An 8,524-nucleotide genomic window follows, 5' to 3' on the forward strand; every position below is an offset into this window, starting at 1 on the left:
CCTTTTAAACAAACATTTTTAAGAAAGATTAACAGGCCGGCGCCGCGGTTCACTAGGCTAATCCTCCGCCTTGCGGCGCCAGCACACCGGGTTCTAGTCCTGGTCGGGGTGCCGGATTCTATCCCGGTTTCCCCTCTTCCAAGCCAGCTCTCTGCTGTTGCCAGGGAGTGCAGTGAAGGATGGTCCAAGTACTTGGGCCCTGCACCCCATGGGAGACCAGGAGAAGCACCTGGCTCCTGCCATCGGAACAGCGCGGTGCGCCGGCTGCAGCGCGCCAGCCGCGGCGGCCATTGGAGGGTGAACCAATGGCAAAGGAAGACCTTTCTCTCTCTCTCTCTCTCACTGTCCACTCTGCCTGTCAAAAAATTTAAAAGAAAGATTAACAGAGAGCAGCAAGATGGTGGAATAGGAAGGGAGCACACTGATAGTCCGGGAAGAGATAGTTTAATAAAAGTGGAGATACTGCAGGTTCAAGGAAGAGTAGGGGAAGAAACAGCAGAAGACACACTTCCGGAACTAGTGATTCACAGTGGACCTGCGTGGAGAGTGTGGGAGCACAAGTTCGGGACTCCAACGGCAGAATCAACACACCAGCACTGGAACGCTAGGTGAGCCAAACCTCAATAGCCCGAGACACCGGCGGGCAAGCAGAAAGAGGAGACTAGAGAGAACGAGGCTTGAAACCCCATGGGGAAAAGTTCACCAGGCTAACTAGAAGAGAGAGGAAAAAAAAAGTGACCGATACGGACACGAGTTTCTCTCTCTCCGCTCACCTCTCAAAGGTGAACAAGACAAAGAGCAGGCACCATTTTGGACATACGTCATAAGCAGGGAGACCTCAGGTCTGCACCCGCCCTCAGCCAAGCAGAAAAACCTGACTCTGGGGTGGGGGGTGAAATGACAGGAGATTAGGACCTAGTGAATGTGTGGTGCTAATGAACTGAGACTGTGAAAAAAGAGATGGTGGGGGAGAGAACTCATGGAATTCACGTGAGTACTCTCCAGAGAGGCTACAATTTGGTAACCTTGGCAACCCAGTGGGAGACTGCAGGAGAATTTGAGCCCACACTGAGGGCAGCACAGATTCCCTGTGTGGTCCTTGGGAAAGAGCTTCCAACCTCTGGCTCCTGTGGGTTTATCATTCGCCTGCTAACTACCTTCAATTCTGCTCAGCTGTGCAAAATTACTTCTTTAAAACTTTTATTTAATGAATATAAATTTCCAAAGTACAGCTTATGGATTACAATGGCTTCCCCCCCATAACTTTCCTCCCACACGCAACCCTCCCCTTTCCGCTCCCTCTCCCCTTCCATTCACATCAAGATTCATTTTCAATTCTCTTAATATATACTAAACTGATTTTCTGTATATAAAGTAAAGATTTCAACAGTTTGCCCCCACATAGCAACAGAAAGTGAAAAAATACTGTTGGAGTACTAGTTATAGCATTAAATAACAGTGTACAGCACATTAAAGACAGAGATCCCACATGATATTTTTTAAAAATTAATTTGTATGCAATTTCCACTTTAACACCACTTTCATTTTCAATTTTTTTTTGGACAGGCAGAGTGGATAGTGAGAGAGAGAGACAGAGAGAAAGGTCTTCCTTTTTGCCATTGGTTCACCCTCCAATGGCCGCTGCGGCCGTGCATCTCACTGATCCGAAGCCAGGAGCTTCTCCTGGTCTCCCATATTGGTGCAAGGCCCAAGCACTTGGGCCATCCTCCACTGCACTCCTGGGCCACAGCAGAGAGCTGGCCTGGAAGAGGAGCAACCAGGAGAATCCGGTGCCCCAACCGGGGCTAGAACCCGGTGTGCCGGCGCTGCAAGGTGGAGGATTAGCCTGTTAAGCCATGGCACCGGCCATCATTTTCAATTATCTTTATATACAGATCGTTTCAGTATATGCTAAGTAAAGATTTCATCAGTTTGCACCCACACAGACACACAAAGTGTAAAAATACTGTTTTAGTACTAGTTATAGCATCACTTCACATTGGACAACACATTAAGGACAGATCCCACATGAGATGTAAGTACACAGTGACTCCTGTTGTTCATTTAACAACTTGAGACTCTTGTTTATGGCGGCGCCGTGGCCCAAGTGCTTGGGCCCTGCACCCGCATGGGAGACCAGGATAAGCACCGGGCTCCTGCCTTTGGATCAGCGCGGTACGCCGGCCACAGTGCATTGGCCGCGGCAGCCATTGGAGGGTGAACCAATGGCAAAAGGAAGACCTTTCTCTGTCTCTTTCTCTGTCCACTCTGCCTGTCCAAAAAAAAATAATTACTTCCCTTTTGAATCAAAAGAGAGAGAGAGATTTACCACGCCTAACCTGGGAGTGTCACCTTTGGCACACCCTCAACCCTGAGGAACCAAACAGAGCTCTCAGGCCACACCCATCTCAAGCCTCTAAGGCTCCATCAAAAGCAGACAGTCCACTTAATACAGTCATAGTGTGACAAGAAAAAACACCACAGTGAGGGAAGAAGAATCCAAAGCTATCTCCACAATGCCAAGCAACAAACGCAGAAACCAAGGAAACAAGAACAAGGAAGACATTATGACACGCCCAAATGAACAAGACACCCCAAGCCAAGATTATGAAGATGATGAGATGGAAGAAATGCAAGATACAGATTTCAAAAAATTTATGATAAGAACAAGTAGAAGTTTTCAAAAACAAATGCTTGAGCTATGGAAATCCTTACTGGACAGGATAGAAAGTCTCCTTCGAGAAAATGAAATCTTAAGGAGGAATCAAAATGAAACTCAGAAACTAGTAGAACAGGAAAGTGTGATAGCGAATACAAATCAAAATGAAGAACTCTATAGATCAAATGACAAGCACATTAGCGAGCCTTAAAAACAGTCAGTGAAACAGGAGAGAATATCGGACTTAGAAGACAGAGCACAGTCAAACCAAAGAAAAGAAGAGGAAATTAGAAATCTAAAAAATATTGTCTGAGATCTACAGGATACTATTAAAAAACCCAACATTTGGGTTCTAGGAGTTCCTGAAGGCATGGGGAGGGAGAAAGGATTAGAAGGCCTTTTTAGAGAGATACTTGCAGAGAACTTCCCGGGTTTAGAGGACAGAGACATCCTAGTACAGGAAGCTCATAGAACCCCTAGTAAACATGACCAAAAGAGATCCTCACCACGACACGTGGTAATCAAACTCACCACAGTGAAACATAAAGAAAAGATTCTAAAATGTGCAAGAGAGTAACGCCAGATTACTCTCAGAGGATCTCCAATTAGACTCACAGCAGACTTCTCATCAGAAACCCTACAAGCTAGAAGGGAATGGCGAGACATATCCCAGGTACTAAGAGAGAAAAACTGCCAGCCCAGAATATTATATCCTGCAAAGCTCTCATTTGTGAATGAAGGTGAAATAAAGACCTTTCATAGCAAACAGAAATTGAAAGAATTCGTCGCCACTCGTCCAGCCCTGCAAAAGATGCTTAAAGATGTGTTACACAGAGAAACACAGAAACATGGTCATCAATATGAAAGAAGGTAAAGGAAGGAAACCTCACAGCAAAAGATCACAGGAATCTCAAAGCATATATTAGAAAATAAATTTGGCAAATGGCAGGGCAAAGTTACTACTTATCAATAGTCACATTGAACGTTAAGGGCCTGAACTGTCCAGTTAAAAGACACCGATTGGCTGATTGGGTTAAGGAACAAAACCCATCTATTTGCTGCTTACAAGAAACACATCTTTCCAACCAAGATGCATAAAGACTGAAAGTGAAAGGCTGGAAAAAGATATTCCATGCCAACAGAAATGAAAAAAGAACAGGCGTAGCCATCTTAATATCAGACACCATAAACTTTAACACAAAAACTGTTAAGGGAGACAAAGAGAGGCATTATATAATGATTAAGGGATCAATTCAACAGGAAGATATAACAATTATCAACATATATGCACCTAATTACAGGGCACCGGCTTATTTAAAAGACTTGTTAAGGGACTTAAAGGGAGACTTAGACTCCAACACCAGAGTACTGGGGGACTTCAATACTCCACTCTCAGAAATCGATCGAGAAAATATTTGCAAACTATGCTACAGATAAAGGGTCGATAACCAGAATCTACAAAGAAATCAAGAAACTCCACAACAACAAAACAAACAACCCACTTAAGAGATGGGCCAAGGACCTCAATAGACATTTTTCAAGAGGAGATCCAAAGGGCCAACAGGCACATGAAAAAATGTTTAAGATCACTAGCAATCAGGGAAATGCAAATCAAAACCACAATGAGGTTTCACCTCACCCCGGTGAGAATGGCTCACATTCAGAAATCTACCAACAACAGATGCTGGAGAGGATGTGGGGGAAAAGGGACACTAACTCACTGTTTGTGGGAATGCAAACTGGTTAAGCCACTATGGAAGTCAGTCTGGAGATTCCTCAGAAACATGAATATAACCCTACCATACAACCCAGCCATCCCACTCCTTGGAATTTACCCAAAGGAAATTAATTTGGTAAACAAAAAAGCCATCTGCACCTTAATGTTTAATGCAGCTCAATTCACAATAGCTAAGACCTGGAACCAACCCAAATGCCCATCAACAGTAGACTGGATAAAGAAATTATGGGACATGTACTCTATAGAATACTATACAGCAGTCAAAAACAATGAAACCCTGTCATTTGCAACAAGATGGAGGAATCTGGGAAACATCATGCTGAGTGAATTAAGCCAGTGCCAAAGAGACAAATGCCATATGTTCTCCCTGATTGGCGACAACTAACTGAGCACCAAAGGGGAAACCTGTTGAAATGAAATGGACACTATGAGAAACAGTGACTTGATCAGCTCTTGTCCTGATTGTCGATATACAATGTAATACTTTGTCCATTTTAGTTTTTTTGTTCTAGTACTATTGGTTGAACCCTTTAATTAACACACAATTATTCTTAGGTGTTTAAATTTTAACTGAAAAGTGATCCCTGTTAAATTTAAGAGTGGGAAAAAGAGAGGAAGGAGATGTACAATTGGGGACATGCACAATCGGACTGGCCCAAATGATGGAGTTAGAAACGTGCCAGGGGATTCCAATACAATCCCATCAAGGTGGCATGTACCAATGCTATCTCACTAGTCCAAGTGATCAATTTCAGTTCACAATTGATGACTCTGATAGGTCTAAGAGCCAAAGGGATCACACAAACAAGACTAGTGTCTGCTAATACTAACTGATAGAATCAAAGAGGGAAAAAACGATCCAACATGGGAAGTGGGATACACAGCAGACTCATAGAATGGCAGATGTCCTAAATAGCACTCTGGCCTCAGAATCAGCCCTTAAGGCATTCGGATCTGGCTGAAGAGCCCATGAGAGTATTTTAGGCATGGAAAGCCAAGATACCATGGAAAAGAAAAAAAGAAGAAGACCTAAATGAAAGATCTCTGCGAGTGAGATCCCAGTGGAAAGAACAGAGCCATCAAAGAAGGAGGTACCTTTCTCTGAAGGGAAGAGAGAACTTCCACTTTGACTACGACTCTGTCAGAATAAGATCGAAGTCGGCGAACCCTAAAGGCTTCCATAGCCTCGGCAACTCATGACAAGAGCCTAGGGAGATTACTGATGCCATAAACAAGAGTGTCAAATTGTTAAGTCAACAACAGGAGTCACTGTGTACTTACTTCTCATGTGGGATCTGTCCTTAATGTGCTGTCCAACATGAATTAATGCTATAACTAGTACTGAAACAGTATTTTACACTTTATGTTCTGTGTGGGTGCAAACTGATGCAATCTTTACTTAATATATACTAAATCGATCTTCTGTATAGAAAGATAATTGAAAATGAATCTTGCTGTGAATGGAATGGGAGAGGGAGCGGGAGATGGGAGGGGTGCGAGTGTGAGGGAAACTATGGGGGGGAGCCATTGTAATCCACAAACTGTACTTTGGAAATTTATATTTACTAAATAAAAAAAAAAGATTAACAGGTTATCTTCAGAAAACCATGGAAGTAGTAGGGAAGACATATTTAAACCAAGAATTCTATATCAAAAAAAAAAGTATCCCGCAAAAATGAAGGAAAAAGCAAAATATTCCCGGATAAACAAAAGCAGATGTAATTCATCACTTGCAGACATAGCATTCAATAAATGCTAAAGAAAATCCTATGATATGAAAACAAACCAGACATTAACCCAAATGCCATATGAAGAAATAAAGAATAGAGTAGCTACACCAGTAAATATAAAGGCCTGAGGCATTGCATATATAGTGTAACTCTTCTTCATTTTCTGTTAATCATTCTTTTTGTCCTTGTATGATATAAAATACGAATGAATAAAGAAACAACTATAATACATGTTAATGGGTACCTAATACATAAACATGTAAATTACAGAAGTAACATAAAACATTGGAACAGAGCTGTAAAACAGTTTTTTGTACACTATTAAGATTATTGAGAGGTGGGAGGCAGCATTCTGGTAGAACAGGTTAAGCTGCTGCCTGCAGCACCAGCATCCCATATGTCCCTCAGTTTGAATCCTGGCTGTTCCACTTATGATCCAGCTCCCTGCTCATGTGCCTTGGAAAGCAGTGGAGGATCGTCCACATAGTTGGGTGCATTCACCCACACAGGAGATGGGAAAGAAGCTCCTAACTCCTGGCTTCATCCTGGCCCAGCCCCAGCCATTGTGGCCATCTGGGGAATTAACCAATAGAAGGAAACTCTCTCTCTCTTCCTTTCTCTGTGTAACTCTTTCAAATAAATAAATCATTTAACAAAGGAAGAAAATGTGCTACATCAAACTAACAAAATGAGGAATAAAAACTATATGATAGGGGCCGGCGACGTGACTTGGTTAATCCTCCACCTGCAGCGCTGGCATCCCATATGGGCGCCGGGTTCTAGTCCCGGTTGCTCCTCTTCCAGTCCAGCCCTCTGTGGTGGCCCAGGAAGGCAGTGGAGGATGGCCCAAGTGCTTGGGCCCCTGCACCCGCATGGGAGACCAGGAGGAAGCACCTGGCTCCTGGCTTTGGATTGGCACAGCGCGCCAGCCATAGCAGCCATTTGGGGGGTGAACCAACAGAAGGAAGACCTTTCTCTGTGTCTCTCTCACTGTCCAACTCTGCCTGTCAAATAAAAATACTATATGATAGGGCCGGCACTGTGGTGTAGCAAGTAAAGCCTCTGCCTACAGTGCCAGTATCCCATGTGGGCACCAGTTCAAATCCCAAGTGCTCTACTTCCAATCCAGCTCTCTGCTACGGCCTGGGAAAGCAGTAGAAGATGGCCCAAGTCCTTGGGTCCCTGCACCCGTGTGGGAGATGAAGAAGCTACTGGCTTCAGATTGCCGCATCTACGGCCATTGTGGCGTTTGGGGGAGTGAACCAGTGGATGGAAGACCCCTCTCTCTCTCTACCTCTACCTCTCTACCTCTCTACCTACCTCTCTACCTCTCTACCTACCTCTCTGCTTCTCAAATCTTGAAAAAACTATGATTATCTCAATAGACACAGAAAAACATTTGATAAAATACAACATCCTTTCATGATAAAACCCTTATGCAGAGGCCAGCACTGTAGCATAGCAGGTAAAGCCACCACTTACAGTGTCAGCATCCCACATGGGCACCAGTTCAAGTCAAGGCTGTTCAAATTCCAATCCAGCTCCCCGACAATGAACCTGGGAAAGCAGTGGAGGATGGTCCAAGTACTTGGGCCCCTGCACCCAAGTGGGAGACCTGGAGAAAGTTCCTGGCTCCTGGATTTGTCTCAGCCCAGCTCCAGTCATTGCGGCCATTTGGGGAGTGAACAAGCGGACTGAAGATCAATCAGTCTCTCTCTCTGTAACTCTTTCAAATGAATCAATAAATATTAAAAAATAAAAATAAAAAACCTTAGGGCCAGCTCTGTAGCATAGTGGGTAAGGCTGCCACTTGGAGTGCAGACATCCAACGTGGACACCTGTTTGAGTCCTGGCTGTTCCTCTTCTGATCCAGCTCTCTGCTATGGCCTGCGAAAGCAGTAGAAGATGGCCCAAGTCCTGGGTCCACTGCACACATGAGGGAGGTCCAGCCCTGACCTTTGCAGCCATTTGGGGAGTGAACCAGCAGATGGAAGATCTCCCTCTCTCTGCCTTTCAAGTAAACAAATAAATCTTTAAAAAAAACTTAAGCAAATTGGGTATACAAGAAACATTCTTCAAAACAATCAAGGCAATACATGGGAAACCCACTGCCAGCATCATATTGTTTGAGGAAAAACTGGAAACACTTCCCCTAAGATCCAGAACGAGACAAGGATGCCCACCCTCACCATTGCTATTCAATATAGTCCTAGACAGAGTAATTAGGCAAGAAAAAAGAAATGAAATGGATACAAATTGGGAAGGGGGAAGTCAAACTACCCCTGTTTGCAGATGAGATGATCCTATATATAGGGAAACCAAAAGACTCCACTAAGAGATATTAGAACTCATATAAAGTCACACACAAAAAGAGTAGCTTTTGTATACACAATTCCA

This window comes from Lepus europaeus, chromosome X (genome assembly GCF_033115175.1).
Source record: "Lepus europaeus isolate LE1 chromosome X, mLepTim1.pri, whole genome shotgun sequence".
In the NCBI taxonomy this organism is placed as follows: domain Eukaryota; kingdom Metazoa; phylum Chordata; class Mammalia; order Lagomorpha; family Leporidae; genus Lepus; species Lepus europaeus.